This window comes from Anser anser (assembly GCF_964211835.1).
Source record: "Anser anser genome assembly, chromosome: 5".
Classification (NCBI taxonomy): Eukaryota; Metazoa; Chordata; class Aves; order Anseriformes; family Anatidae; genus Anser; species Anser anser.
This window is the reverse complement of record NC_139725.1, coordinates 27,773,650-27,790,140: the sequence shown is the minus strand read 5'-3', so window position 1 is coordinate 27,790,140 and position 16,491 is coordinate 27,773,650. Positions and strand designations below refer to the sequence as shown.

The window sequence follows — 16,491 nt, the reverse complement described above, 5'->3', positions numbered from 1 at the left end:
TTTAAACCAAACTTAGATATTTTAATCTTTAATATTTGTCCTCCTTTTTATCAGGGTAATACCAGCACAGTGATTTCCACTGGATGAAATGACAGTTTGCGGGAATGTAGCTGAGGTAGAAAAAGGCCCCTGATTCACAGCACACCTACATGAACTTGGCAAGGCTTTGAAATGGAGCACAGAGCATGGCCCAATGAAGCACTAACAAATTAAAGCCAATTTAGTCATTTAATAGATTTACATTTTCAAAGATACCTCTTCAGACAGAATTTTCTGATGCTGCTTCACCACTATGTGATATACTAGGCTAAGTTCATTCTTAGAAAAATGTGAGCAATATGAGTGATAACATACCTTTTCCTACTTTTTCTGATTTAGGATAAACACAAGATTAATACTGTTGATTCACCTGAGCATTAAGAAGTGCATCTTACCCTTCAGAATATTCCACTACCTGTAATTTGAATATGTAGAATGTGGGATTCATATATGAATGGAATCATATATAGTGCCCCCCACTCATTCTTTTTTTTTCTTTCTTTTTTTTCATTTTTTTTTCTCAGCATTGTTTTGAAGGTGTTTAAATTATACAGTATTTATTTAATTTCTATATTAAAGGATGACTTCGTTATCAAAACAAAATATAACTTTGAGTAAACATGGTAAGGATTAGAAGTCTTATTCCAAACATCCAAAATCAATGGGAATGTTGCCACTAGAATGGAAGCAGCTCATACCTTCTAGGAAGGAGCAGTTTCAGTGATAGCAAAATAAGGATGTTTTAAAGGTGTAAAGCAATTAATTTTGAAAATAAATATATTTTACATATAATCCAGATATCTTCCATGTATTATAAAATTCTCCTATTAGGGTTCCCTGGAATTTACCAATGTGATTCAAGCAGAGACAAATGCTGAAGCAGATTTAGTGAGCATATTATGTAGTAATTTTAAGGTGGGCTCTGAGGGCTCTGATCCTTTTCCCTTCTATATGAGCGACATTGACAATGGGTAAGTTCATAATAACAGATCCTTTCTGTGTGTAGATCTCAGCTCTCCTGCTACAGAAGTCAAACACTACCAGTGGACTGTGCAAGAGATTAGCACGGTTTTCAGATGCGGCCTGTCTTTGACCAGTAGTCTTTGACCTCTCATGAGACAAGAGACAAAGGTGACAGCTAGTTCCAGTGGTGACTGTCCTTTCTGCAACATGATAATCTGAAATGACATAGAAACTTGACTGTGAGCTTATTTATCATTAAAAATTTTGGCCATTTCCATCTGCGCTAAATTTGAACTGTCACCTGGAGGGCAGTCTCCACATTCCTCAGAGAAACAACCAGACATTGACCCTTTGCAATCTGAAGTCCTCAGAATTCATAGAGTCTTCTTCACTCAAGGAAAGGAAGGAAAAATTCAAGTGAAGGTTCATGTCTTTCCAAGGAGCAGTCAGCATCTCTGTCACTGACTAAAGCTGCTACCGTAATGGATTCAAAATGAAATTTGACTTGAAACGAAGGAATTAGTGGATGAAAAATGCATGAAAATTTTCAATGCAGTTCACTCTCTGATAGGCATATCCTTTTAAAATCTTTTACAACTTAACTTATTCTGTCAAGAATGTGAAAATCATTGAACTCCAGTACAGGCCAGACTTGGGTTCCAAACTTGCAGAAATCATCACAAAGGTGGTACAAGCACGATGAAATAGGTTGCAGCACCTGATTTTCAGAACATGAAGTTTAATGCTGGCCAAATCCTACTTGTCAGCTTTCCTGAAATAAATATGACACATGAGGTGTCTTCCTTTGCCAACTATAAAAATCTGTACTCAAAAAACAATTGCTACAGAACACAGAACATGAGAAAAAGCCTTGGATTTTAGATCTGGATTTGATTCTATGTCAACTAGAAGCACCAGAAAGAGGTCTTTCTAGTATTATGGATGGCTTGACCTAAAAATAGCTTTCTGAGTCTTAAACACATATATGCAAATATAATGTAATTTATCATTTAGCTTTTTTTTTGTTTTTTCCCCCACAGGGGAATAAAGACAGAAAACTTGGCTAATAGCAACTAGACATAATCATCTTGTTTTTTAAAAGAAAGAAATATATGAAGAAAAGAAATGAAGGAGAGAATTTAAAGTACATGATCTCCCTCTATCTTCCATTTGCTGTGCTGTGAGTTCTGGTAATCTGCTTTTAGTTACTGGATTTTTATGTGATGCAGAGTGCTCTCTTTTCTATTAATATATTGCTTAATTTATATGATTTTAAACAGCAATTAATAGCATTGCTCACTGGATTCTTTTATTTCCATGAATGGGTGAAATTGCCTGTATACCTATAGCCACGTAGCTCTACTTTTAAATAGTACCATATCTTCTTTAAGTACCCCACTTGCTCAGAATATCAGTATGGACAGTAGGTAGCAACTATGACAGATCATCTTCACAGAATCCCAACAAGAGGTCTCAGTACTATCTGGAAATTTTACTTTTAATGATGAGAAATAAATTCAATCTCTATAACTCAAATGAGTAAACCATACAAAAACATGCAAGCTTTCATTCTGGTTTCTGAAACAGAGTTCCTTCCAATCATAAAAGGACTGAGGGGAAAAATTAAATAGAATATATTTAAATGCCCTCTTAAGGAATAGTTTGTATCTGCTAGATTCTCATTACAGTGGTGTATTTAAGCATGCAAAGGACCAAAGGAAAACAGCTTGCAAACTTTTTCTTTGAAACAGTTCTTTGTGGGAACTGGAAACGCACCATGTCCTTGCACCATGAAAAACAGGAACTCCACCTACAGAACTCATGACCCCAGGACCTGTAGATCCTGTAATATCAAATGGGTTGAAGTTTTTTACACTGCTCATAATGGACCGTTCATAGGAGATGCTACACACTCCCCATGCTTTCAATGAGATTTACCTCATGAGATTTCACAGGATTCTCTTAATAGTGATACATGAAATTCATATAATTTATAACTTTTACATCATTTATATAATTTCTAACACTTTCAATGTCATAAACGTATTGGTTTCATTAGCTTAGCAGGAGTTGCACTGAAGAATTAGAAACAAACATATATTGCATTTTCTGAAATAAAATAGCAGACCCAATGTGCACTCAAAGAAAACAGTGGTTACCTTGGCACTTCAGACTAAGTCTGTGCGGTTCAACAGCCTCACTTGTCTGATACAAATGTCCGAAGAATAAATGAGAAAACAGAAAATGTGTTACACAAAAGGGCAAAAGTGAGCAGAGATGTACCAGTGATGCAACGGGATCATGTATTGCCTGGGAATAAGTAAATCTTTTCAGCAAGACTGAAAAGCAAGTAACTTGGACTGCATTTGTAACTGGTATTTCAAAGTACCTGGAAGCATTGCAATGGCCTCTGGTCTTGTCAGTCTTGAGTGAAATCTCCATTCATTCTCTGCTCTGGAGGAATAAGAAAGAGCATCCTCCTTGATATATGATATTCATTCTTTACACAAAAGTGGGTGGAATGTGCTTCAGTACAATGTACAGATAAAAAATCCTTATTATTTTTAAAAATAATAGATTAATGGAATGCAAATTTTTCATTTACATTTTAAATTATTTTGCATCTTTCATATGCCTTTTTGATATTTCTTCACTTTTCTTTTTAGGATTTTTAAGATGAGATGATTTTTTTTTTCCCCAGAGAAAATAATATGGCTGGAAAAAAGTATAAAAATAAAACCTTTTTGCTGTATTAGCTGATAAAACAAAAGCTGCCTTCCTACAGATCTGGAGTCATTTGTATCAATAGACCATTGTGGTTACAGCAAGAGTTGATTCCTAGTTTTAGAACAAGGACAAAGGATTTATTTAAAGAAATGGAGATCTAATTAAACAAACCAATGCATTTCTCTAAACCATTACGGAAAACACCTTATAAGGTTTTCCTGATCATTAGGACATCCTTTCTGAAAACGATGAACAATCTGGCATGCAGAAGAAATTTTATGGGAAGAAGTTAGTATAAACTGATAGGAGAGTCATGCAATTAAAAAAAAAAAAAAGAAGAAGAAGAGGAAAAAAAAAAAGCCCTGCACATGAAGAATCAGACCAGAAAAACATTGACAAATTCAGAGGAAACATCTTTGTCTCAAACTGCATGCCATTAAAGATGCAGAACTGAGAGGTGCCAGCCTAAGACATCTCGGGCACTTACCAGGCTCTTACCATTGGAACTAAAAACTTTTTCCAAAATGTAACCACAAGACTTAATACTTGTTAAATGGCATAAGGAAAACACCAACTGCAGAATTTTCTGTTGGGTATGGCTGCAATTTTGGACCTTCTCTGCTATATAGATGACACAAAATACTCAGCAGGACAGGCAGCATTATCTGGTTCCGATTGACACGATTTGCCTGTGTGTGAGCTTAGCATCGCTGACACTCACCTCACAGCCTTGGCCAAAGGCAACAGGCAGTCCACCTGTTCAGAGTCCTCAAGGCATTGAATGGGAGGAACCCATGCTTTGGGAATTAATGAAACCAAGAAAAATATTTGTACAAAACGTTCTTCCACATAAAATGGACAGATCTCGGTCACTGTTGAAATCAGTGACTCATCTGGATTTGTAATTTGCCATGAAATATTCTTGGATAAAATCGCATACTCAGAAAAGAGATGATAGACAGGACCATGTGTACTTTTCTGTAAATAAGGAAAACCAGAACATAGTTGAGGAATCTACTGGCTACTAACTACAAATTGAGAGAGAAAGAAAGATAGCAATGAGTATTTTTCTTGGGGAAAAACAAAAAAACAAACAAAAAAAACCAACAACCTATTTTTCTAGTATTAGAAAAAGCAATTGTGTGATTGTCATGCAGGGTTGTATTATCTTCACACACTTCCAGGAATATCAGACTCCACTCATATTCTGCATCTTTCACAGAGAGGGACAGAGGACTCGGTGAGGTCTCAGCTTGCTTTCTTTCCTTCTTCAGTTTTCATTGTGTGTATTTTTGCTGGCTGAGAGAGATAGCCTGTATAGTGTAGAACTGTGAAAGGTTTCCACTCATTTGGGAATATGAAACAAAGGACTTGATTCACTCACCAGCATTTGTCTTACCACCTAGCAGAATTCGTATATCCAAACTGGATGCCTGTGTAAAGCAGTGGGAGAATGGGTACCTACGGGTACCTACACCAGAAGGGTAGGAAGGGTGTGCTGCGAGAGAGCATGTGCTGCTGCTGCTGCTTGGTCTAATGAGTGCATACAGCAGTGCTGCCAGGTCTTACGGGGTGCTCCAGCAGATTTAGCCACTGAAAAAAAGGTTTATCAGTGAAAATGTGCTGGTTTTATGACTAAAAGAGGCACCTTACTGTTAAATTTACACATGCACATGCCCTTGTGTATCTGGCCAAGGCTGGATAAATTTTGGGCCTTTTCCCTTTGAAATCATTTATGAAAATCAGTATTGCCAGCAATCCTTCTGGAGCCACTGAATTATACATGTTAAGTAAATTCAATTAAACTAAAGCCCCTTTCTTCCTAAAAAGAAATAGCTGAGTTCTTGAGTAGCTGACTGAAGCAGACACTGAAAATAATAATTCTGCCAGTCAATGGGATCATGTGTATGTTCTGTTTCACACAATCTGCTTTGGCTTCCAAGGAAAGGCAAACAACGTTACATGGTAAGAAATCCCTTAATTGGGTTAGTGATAGGGGAGGCAACCCCAGTGCATTGCTGTAAGCAGCAACGTGTGAATTTTCTATTCAACACAGCAACAGTGGTCTATTTATTCGGCTTACGTGCATAATTAGTAGTAAAATTAAGCAGGTTTTTTTTTTTTAATTTTTAACATACAGTAGTTATTCTTTATGGGTCTGGATTTTGAACAAAAATATTTCCTTTAGACTTTATTTGAGTAATGCTCTCTTAAGGTGAGCTCTGGCAAATGCCATAAAAATTATATAAATCTGGAAACCTAGGAAGTATAGAAAGTGGAAGGAAATTACCTCAGTTTGGCATGAGATACAATGTTACTTTCTTTAAATAAAATGCATCCTCTGTCCTTAGGAACCCCTTACAGGCTAATTTAACATTTCATTGTACTCTGTCACTTACCTTTGCTGCTGCCAGGCCCACACAAGGCAGCTGATATTATTGTATCTGCGGTTACAAAGAGCTTATGTTTTCACATACTATTTTTCATTTCTTTCAGAAAACATGGTAGCCTGGCACTTTTCTGATTTAAGCATAAATGTTCTTTTCCTTACAAAAGCAAAATAGCCCATAATGGAATGTGCATAGGTAAAAAGACTGTAGGTAAATGTAAGAGATATGATGTGATTGTCACCAAGCGTGCAATTTGACTGGATGCACTACCACATTACCTATGTTTTTCCCTCAGCTATTCTTACCTAAGCAAGCAGAAAAAAAGTTTAATAAAAAAAAAGCTACTGGTGAACTGAAGCCCTGGGAGGAAAAGTATGCTTGACACAGATGATATTCTTAGTAAGCCATTTTAATATGTGATAGGTGCTATGTAGGTAAAAAGTGTAAAAGCCAATAGTGCTGTTCATGCCAGTTCACAGAATCACAGAATCACAGAATTGTCTAGGTTGGAAGAGACCTCCAAGATCACCTAGTCCAACCTCTGACCTAACGCTAACAAGTCCTTCACTAAACCATATCACTAAGCTCAACATCTAAACGTCTTTTAAAGACCTCCAGGGATGGTGACTCAACCACTTCCCTGGGCAGCCCATTCCAAAGCCTAGCAACTGTTTCGGTAAATAAGTTTTTCCTAATATCCAACCTAAACCTCCCCTGGCACAACTTTAGCCCATTCCCCCTCATCCTGTCACCAGGCACGTGGGAGAATAGACCAACCCCCACCTCGCTACAGCCTCCTTTAAGGTACCTATAGAGAGCGATAAGGTCGCCCCTGAGCCTCCTCTTCAGGCTGAACAATCCCAGCTCCCTCAGCTGCTCCTCATAAGACTTGTTCTCCAGACCCCTCATCAGCTTTGTTACCTTTCTCTGGACTCTCTCGAGCACCTCCATGTCCTTCTTGTAGTGAGGTGCGGTCTCACCAGAGCCGAGTACAGGGAGACAATCACTTCCCTAGACCTGCTGGCCACACTGCTGCTTATGCAAGCCAGGATGCTGTTGGCCTTCTTGGCCACCTGAGCACACTGCTGGCTCATATTCAGCTGCCTATCAACCAGTACTCCCAGGTCCTTCTCTGCCAGGCAGCTTTCCAACCACTCATCTCCCAGCCTGTAGCTCTGCTTGGGGTTGTTGTGCCCCAGGTGCAGGACCCGGCACTTGGCCTTGTTGAACTTCATACAGTTGGCCTCAGCCCATCGGTCCAGCCTATCCAGATTCTCCTGCAGAGCCTTCCTACCCTCGAGCAGATCAACACACGCACCTAACTTGGTGTCATCTGCAAACTTATTGAGGGTGCACTCAATCCCCTCGTCCAGATCATCAATAAAGATATTAAAGAGAACTGGCCCCAGTACTGAGCCCTGGGGGATGCCAGTAGTGACTGGCCTCCAACTGGATTTGACTCCATTCACCACAACTCTTTGGGCCCGGCTATCCAGCCAGTTTTTAACCCAACAAAGCGTATGCCACTCCAAGCCATGAGCAGCCAGTTTCTTGAGGAGCATGCTATGGGAAACGGTGTCAAAAGCCTTACTGAAATCAAGGTAGACCACATCCACAGCCTTTCCCTCATCCAATAAGCATGTCACTTTGTCATAGAAGGAGATCAGGTTCATCAAGCAGGATCTGTCTTTCATAAACCCATGCTGACTGGGCCTGATTGCCTGGTTGCCCTGTAAGTGTCGCGTGATGACACTCAAGATACTATACCAGTTACTATAACTCTATCTAAAATAGAACCTACAATTTGATCTGAGATTCCAGACATAGCATTAGAGATTCCTAGTCTGATATCATATTTAATTTCTCCAAGATGAATTCAAATCAACAAAGTACATATAAAATCAATTTAGAACTAGCTAACCGACAGATCTCAGATCCTACTTGCTCTTAAGTACTCATCCCCCAGTGAAGATATTTCTAACAAGGTTGTGAATGGGGATGGATCTGTGCTAAATACTGTTCAATATCTTCTATAAATTATCTGAGCAAAAGACCAAATTGTATCTTGTGAAATTCAAGAAAGATACAAAGACTAATAATGTGACAGTTGCAGAAAATGACATGTCATTTCCATGGAGTCATATGAATGGTTTTCTCAACCTACTTTATGGGAACTGCATGTTTAAAAACACCGACAGATGGAAACATGCAGCAACACTACAGAAGGCACGTACTCATGCAAGACTGTGACCTGGAACATATGCTGAAAGGCCATGAATGGTCATGGTGGATAGGCAAATGAACATGGACTTCCACTTGTGCTTTTCACATTTTAAGCTTCATGATGGAGGAAGAAAAGCACTTTCAAAACACTAAGTATGACGTAAGAACTCAATATCATGCCAACTCTGCTATTCCTCTACCAACAGGAAAAGCAGAGATAAGGTTTTTAAACAAACATAGAGGCAGAGAATATCTAATAACATAAAGATAAATGTATATAAACAAAACAACAAAGCAACATTTATTACTCTATAAGAAGACACAGAAGTTGGTTTAGATAGGATTCAAACAAACTAACAATTGCCATTCTTCTAATTACTGTCACACTCCCCAGTAGTATTTCTCATGCTTAAGTTTCTTAACAGGTCACCTTTGTCTGAACTCCTCACTTGTCTATATGGGTAATTAATCAGTCAAAAACACTCAAGTATAAAGTTGATCTGACAAACTCCATTGAGAACACATGTGCTGTAATTTCCCTGAATCCCTAGTGAAGAAACGAGTGCTAGCTAAGCCCAAAGGTTTATCAAAACACAGTGATAAATCCCAGATGTGATCTCAGCTTTTAATGCTTTCTATTTTGTTAATGTCTCCAAAACCACTCATGGGATTTTTCCTAGGTGTTTTCTTTCTTCCCCTCGCTTTCCCAAATTCAAAGTAAATTGGTCTGGCTTCTGGTACCTGGCACAGTGGCATGTTTCCTCTTAACAACTGTAAGCCTGTCTGAAAAACAGAACAACATCTTTGAGATGGGGTGTTTATATGGGCAACTTTCAGCCACTGAAGTGAATGTGGCCCCACCTTCAAAGAGCCTCCAGAGCACTGCTCACCTGATGAAAGCATTAACTGTTAGGGGTTGACCTGATTTACATGAAAGCAGCCAGCTCATTAGCTGAGCTGAACCTAAAGAAGTAAATGTAATGCCCAAGCAGATGTTTTCCTACTACTTGATGTCAATGTTGCTGCAGCTTTCCTCAAGGTAAGAGTACAAAGACTGCAGTGATAAGGCCTTGCAGAATCCCCCAGCAGCTGAAGGAGAGCAAGCTGTTGAAGAGATTTACATCAGGGCTACTGAGGTCAAAGAAGTTAAATTAATGTAACCAAATCTTAGTGGATTGTACGTAAGATAACACTTTATAGCACTGCACATATAGGCCTAAACTATACACATATTTCACAGAAATAATAATTTAATATGACCAAGGGGTAAATGGAGAGCTTGGCATACACATACTGATCCCTAAGAAATCTACTTTTTTTTTCTTTTTCAAGTTCTCTAGATGTCTAAGCTATGTGTAAAGTTGTATCTAGTTATTTATATATGTAAGGCCTCCCCTCTAGAATTAGTCTTCAAATGTTAAACTCAGATAAGATATATCTCTCTGGTCACTAGAAAACAAGTTCTTCCTGCTAAGACACTGCTCTTTCATTATATATATAAGCATATATTAAGAATATTACATCTTCACTACCATATAACAGAATGTCTCCCTCATCATTTTAATTCTTATATTCTACCTATATTCTTTTTGAGATTTCTTGCTATTTAAACACTTGTCAAATACATTTGGACACCGGAAATACCCATCTTTCCTCTCCTCTTTGTCAGGTATTTATGTAACTTTGCATTTTACTGTCCTAGATTAGGATTATGTTTATATTAGATTTGTAAATGATTTTTTTCCACCATTGTTTTTTTATTGATTTAAAAGACAATACAGTGAACAAGACAATATACATATAAGTTTAAATGTATATGTTTAAGTGTAAGTATATTTAGTTATATTTGTGCACTAAATTCAATGGCTTTTGTTTCTTTCTAGAAATCCTTATGGGCTTGTTTTCTTATGAAGTTGGTCAGGCAATGAGAATTTCACTTGCAGAAGAATTTAAATCTATGAACATCTAGCATTAATCAAACAAAAATCATAATGGGTTAAAGAGGGAGATGGTAAACTTGAGAAAACAAAGAACAGAGCACGTCTATGATTTGTGGTAGGCACTGTATACCCAAAGGCCTTGTTTTCCCACTTTAGAGACAAGCAATTTAAAAGAAGTCAATGTCAGTTATTCATTTCCAGTGACAGGAGAATATAGTGCTCAGGTAAAAACACTTTAGACCCTAAATTTCAGTTTTCAGATCGGCTATTCAACTGCAGTTTTATAAATACTTCTCAGATTTTAAGTTCACTGCATTTAGTCAGTGGACTGATGGTCATAATAGGCTACTGTGCAAAACTGTATGACTTTTCCTGACAAATTCTATTCCAGTCCTGGATGGTCAACATTAGAATTTTATATTATCAAATTCCAGGAGTGGAAATGTTGTTTTCCAGTGTTCATATATAGCAACTGTGCTGTATCTCTTATCACAGTGCAGACTAACATTTTTGTATAAGGGAGCTTATTTGGACTCTACTCTCCATAGTTATGTTCCTTTATTTTAGAAAGATAAGTCAAGATATATAATAAGGTGATTAATCTTGCCGCAAATTAATTATGCCAAGCAGTAGTAAGAAATATCCACATCTTCACATTCCAGTCTGAGTTTCTAGGACATGATTTGCTGACCTGTTTTAGTGTGCCACTGAATCTCCACAAAAAATCATTTTTGTCCTTCAGGTGAAGCCAGAAATAGCTTCTTCACTCTGTCTATAATGAATATTTTAACAGTAGTAAGTGCTATAGCTATAGCAGTGCTATAGCAGAGTGCTATAGCAGAGTGCTATAGCAGAGTGCTATAGCAGAGTGCTATAGCAGAGTGCTATAGAGAGTTCTGAGCACACTTCATAAGCGTCTAAGCAGAGCAAAGGGCAGGAAGGGAACTGCAGAAATAGCATCAGCCCTGTGGTAGTAGAGGTTCCTCTGAAAATGTAAAGTTACTTTTCCTACTTTACCAGCTATGATAGATTTACTGACAGAGTTTCTTTTAGTAGTTGTTACAAAATGCTTCTATCTAGGGTGAAAATGTGGACTGAATTTTCTGTTTCTATAACTTTGGAGAGGGGTGTCTGACAGGGCTATAGGTCTAGTATGAGTTGAATCAGAACTACTGTATGTACACCACTGACTTATTCTGAAGGTGTGTAGAGGATCTCAATATTGTACGTACATTTGCTGCAGAGTGTCTCTGAACTATGCCCAGTGACACTGCAGAAGCCATCAATTAATGTCTTGGATTCCCTTGCAGGGCCAGTATCTTGCCTTAGCAGATGAACACAGGAAAATCAGTCTTCTCAGCCTCTGCCATAAGAGATCCGCAAACAGGGACTCTCTGGTGCTTATCTTGTTTGGAGGAGATGGAGTATTTCTTCAAGAGGAAGTACAAGATGTTTCTCTGATATCATTCAATCCAGGGTAAATGTAGAGTATAACAATTAGTACAACTCTATCTAAATGTGAAGAATATTAGGCCCGTTATGCTAAATTTTAATGTACTTGCAATGTTAGCTAAGCCTCTTCCATGTTGCTCCACCATATCCTACCTGGTATCTATCTAAATATTCATTCAAGTTTTTAAAAATCCAGAGATCTCATTCATTTTCTTCATTTTCCTGTCATGAATATCAGTGTTTATCTTCTAATTTTCCCACAGCTCATGATAGACTTTCACAAAAGCTTTTTAAATTAAAAAGTTTTTAGGAAGTTAGTTTTTATAAAAGTTATTTTGTTGGCTAGTCTAACAGCTGAGTGAAGTATTTTAAAGACTTTACAATGCATAGTGCTTTATTGGTTCCTTTTTTAGAAGTTAAGAAAAAAGACAAATATTTTCCTGCCAGAAATAAAGTGATAATTCAAGATTCCATTATCAATTAAGATCGGTGAGTTTTCCTCCTTAAAGAGTCTGACCTGGGTACATCAGAGGAAACATCTTGAAGAAGCCATGTGTTAATTTAGTTAATCTTGAAAATCTGGATTATGCTGGGTCTTCTTTCCTTCTTCTTACCCACTTATCCAACCCACGCTGAGGCCAGAGTCCCACAGGCCTCTCCTGATTTGCACTGCTGTGTCTTGGAGGAATACCAGGGTGAGAGAATGGGGTGTTGAAGAAAAGGTGAGGTGGCTTTTTAAGTTAAAAAAAGAAGAAGGAAAGGAAAATCTGAGTGCCTAATGGAAGGGAAAATTATGTTTTAACATGATCAGTAAGGAAGAAGCAGGAGGAATGTAAGACTATATTTCTGTCTACCCCTTAGCCTACTACCTGGACATCAGCTCTCACCCATGTTGCCTGTCTGTCCAATTACCTTTCAAATACATGACAGTTATAGTTGTCTTGCTCTTGGATATATTTCAGGCGTAGAAGAACTTAAGAATGTGTGGGAAAACTGTGATTACAGAATTTGTCAGAAGGCTACATTTTTGATACAAAGTCCTGCTTCAAAAAGTAAGTTCTTATATATGTGCCACCTGCATGCTCACAGTCTTTTCCTCTTCTTTTCTGACTAACCCTTCTTCCCCATATAATTATGGAGGAAAATAAAAAAATATGGACCAAATGTATACTGATAAGATAGTATGTTCAAATATTGAAAATATTTTCTGAAAAAAATATTTTCAAAAATACCATGATGGAAAATATTTTTCATGGGAAAGAAAATCAGTATTTTATCTAGAAAATCACTAGTAAATGGCAATGGATTCAAAAGAACAATTGTGCTAAAATTGAAAACCTACATCTCTGTTCTAATTCTATTTCTCTATAGAGTCCCATTTATCTTTCCTGTTTACAGGATAGGGGCAGGCATTCATTCATTATGCTAAGAAACGAGGAGAATCCTTGCATTAGTTAGAAACTTACATGATGGAAAGACAGAAGTATTTTTCATCTTTCTCTAACTCTGGCATATTGGTGAGATTATAAATTTTCATGTTTAAAACAACAAAGTCTTTTCTAATGTGAATGATGCTATCAAAAATTTCCTGTCTGCTAAATGCACAGAAAATTAATATCCAACTTAAAATAGAGTATGTAGTCACTCTTACTTCATTTTCCCCTTCCACCCTCACCCTTCTTATGTCTTTTCTCATTCATTTCTTATCGCCTTACTCAAAAGCTTTTCATGTCATTAACCTTTCACCCTCACCTTTCATTCCTCCCTGAATTTGGACTGGGACCATGTCTAAAACATATAAGTAGTTCATAATTTCCTCTTTTTTTTTTTTGTTTAAATTTTCAACATCATGTTGCACCTTTAGAAGCCCTGCTCTCACTGAAGTTATTCATAAAGCATTCAGTGTTTAAATTTGTAGTCACAGTGCTGGCTGCCTCTCTGTCTCAGAAGTGGTGTGAAGTAGGTCTTAATAAAACTCCTCACTGAAGATTATAAAGTCCATGATGGAAGGGCCATCTCGTACGTACAGCCCGTGTTTGTATGGCACCTAACTGAATTGGACTCAAAGTCAGGTTTTCTAAATTTCTAACTCTCATCTTGCCATTTACGTTGTTAGTAATAACAATAACAGCATAAAACAAACTGAAAGTATTGCAGGAGGCTTCATTTCCCTTGCTTATCTTATGAGCAATTGTCCTGGTTTCAGCTAGGATAGAGTTAATTTTCCTCCTAGTAGCTGGTAGGGTGCTATGTTTTGGATTAGGATGAGAAGAGCGCTGATAACATGCTGATGTTTTAATTGTTGCAGAGCAGTGCTTACACTAAGCCAAGGACTTTTCAGCTTCTCGCTCTGTCCTGCCAGCGAGCAGGCTGGGGGTGCAGCAGGAGCTGGGAGGGGACAGACCCAGGACAGCTGACCCAAACTGGCCAAAGGGGTATTCCATACCATCTGGCGTCATGCTAAACAATATATAGGGGTGGCTGGCCGGGGTGGGGGGGCCGGCTGCTCGGGGATAGGCTGGGCATCAGTCAGCGGGTGGTGAGCAATAGCATTGTGTATCACTTGTTTCATAGATATTATATTATTAGTAGTACTATTATCATTATTATTATTATTATTAGTTTCATGTCTTAATAAACTGTCTTTATCTCAACTCACAGGCTTCACTTTCCCGTTTCTCTCCCCCATCCCAGAGAGGGAGGGGGGAGGATGAGCGAACGGCTGTGTGGTGTTTAGCTGCCGACCAGGTTAAATCACAACAGCAATGTATTAAGATTATTTGATATGTTTGTTTACCTGTTTCCTGCATATTAGTTCAGCATTATGTCCTAGAACATCCAACATGAAAGCCAAAATCCTGAATTTATGATCACACATACCACCATTTTCAAAATTTCATTTTCTTTCTTTGTATGCTTTAAGTAAATATAAGATGCTATAGTAATAATATAAAGGACAAAAATGATTTCCAGTTGCAAAATTCGTATTTAAACCTGTAAAGGTTGTTCAGACTTTGGGTTTGGTTTGACCACTATGTATGCTCTACATATGTCAGCACTGCACCTGTGTATATTAACTCTCCATATTTAAATCCACAGGTTTCAAAATCAGCTAAAAAGTAGTGTCAGGAGGTTAACCATGTAGGTTGGAAAAGACCCTTAAGATTATGAAGTCCTAAAGCTGAAGATGAGAACAAATGGCATAGCTGTGATGGAACAAAGGGTCCTTCTGCACTTCCGGGTGTAGAGAGACCTGATTTTGTTTGGCCTGTGCTGACCCCAGAACTGGAAGTCAGAAGACCAGAGTGACAAGACACCTGTTCCTACAGGACAAGAGCCTCCACAAACCAGGCCTTTGAGCCAAGTTGGCCCTGAACTGCATCTATTTTAATAACTCTACCTGACAGCAAATCTGTGGCAGAGCTGGGATTAGAATGTAATCATCTTGGCTCAGTCATGTGCATAGATTATTTCTAAAACTTCCCTCAACATCCAGGTTCCCATAGCCGATAAAATATATAAAATAAACTATGCTCTCTTATCTTCTTAATTCTCAGCAGAATTCTCACTGTAACCTGAAAGACATTCTTAAGCAAACAAAACAAGTTGACCTCTAAACTGTGCTTTCCAGTAGTAGGAGTTGTCGTTCTAACCCAGGGGCTGGGCATTCAGTTTTCACAGCTTGCAGCAGACTCTCAAATGAAAGTATAATTTCTTAACTGCATTCTGTAACAGCAGGTCCAGGGTAAATATGTTACATTTCAATGATCAGAATTTCAGGAATAAAAACAAAATTTGCATGCATAGGAAAAGACAATTTTAAATGTTGTATTATATTTCCCAGTATTTCATTCCTGTTCTGGAGATCCTCTCTGAACTAATGGCAGCTGTTATATACACGGTCCGCTACAAGCCAGCCGTCCACAGCTCTCCATCACCATTTTGCTACGCTGGTAAAACAGTATAAAGCAAACAAACAAACAGCTTTCTTCCAGATCTGCTGCTGCTATTTTCCTGTCATTTTCTCAAAATACCTGATTTATCATTGTCATCTGCCCTCACCTATCAGTTCTTTCCACGCTGAATAAGCAGAGCCGTAAATTTTAGCATTAAAAGAATTAGCTATTTTGGTTAAGAAAATATTGCTCTAATATGTGCAGCAAATGGAATAAAAAATGCATTAACTGAGCTGCAATTGTATTTTGCTTCCTCCATCTGCTGCCATCCAGTCACACTTCCATTCCAATCATTTGTAGCAGACTTTCAGAAAAATCTCCCAGGGACCCTCAGACACAGAGGATTTTTTTTTGATAAAGCAACTACAGGCTCATCTGCCTGGGCACGGAGGAGCAGAGAGGCACAAGGGCAGGCGGGGGAGCCCCAATAACCTGCCAGGAGAAAGAAGCCCCTGCCCAGCCCCTTCCTGGGCTGCCACAGGGGAGTCTCAGCCCCATGGGCCAGGGGTGACCCCCATCGCCTGGCTCTGAGAGAGAGGCCCTCCAGGTCTCCTCTCAGACTGAGGGCATTACCCTTCGGGTGTGGGGTCACTCTGGGATGCGGGGGTGAGCACTAGGGGATTGTACAAAAGCATGGGTCATCAGGGCCCACCTATCAGGGGTAGCAGCAAGAGGATACTGGAGAGTGTGTATTTGTGTAGCTGTGTATGTCAGCATGTAACCACAAGTGAACATCAAGCCAGACAAGTCAGCAAGCAGGCTGGGTGCTGAGGATGCAAGTGCTGGTGTGGCCATTAGTCT

The 16,491-nt window shown here is 38.5% G+C and overlaps 1 long non-coding RNA gene across 4 annotated transcripts; it reads left to right on the top strand.

The window, feature by feature from the left end:
* The first annotated feature begins 8,123 nt into the window (after nucleotides 1-8,123).
* On the top strand, nucleotides 8,124-16,025 carry LOC310900816. Of its 4 annotated transcripts, XR_014585402.1 has the most exons (5): nucleotides 9,392-9,519; nucleotides 9,937-10,011; nucleotides 11,593-11,759; nucleotides 12,697-12,786; nucleotides 14,834-16,025. It is a non-coding gene; the product is annotated as an uncharacterized lncRNA (long non-coding RNA). The 4 variants fall into 4 exon arrangements; XR_014585401.1 differs by lacking the exons at nucleotides 9,392-9,519; nucleotides 9,937-10,011 and adding an exon at nucleotides 8,124-9,381; XR_014585403.1 differs by lacking the exon at nucleotides 9,937-10,011 and having other exon boundaries at nucleotides 9,405-9,519.
* The last annotated feature ends 466 nt before the right edge of the window (nucleotides 16,026-16,491 follow it).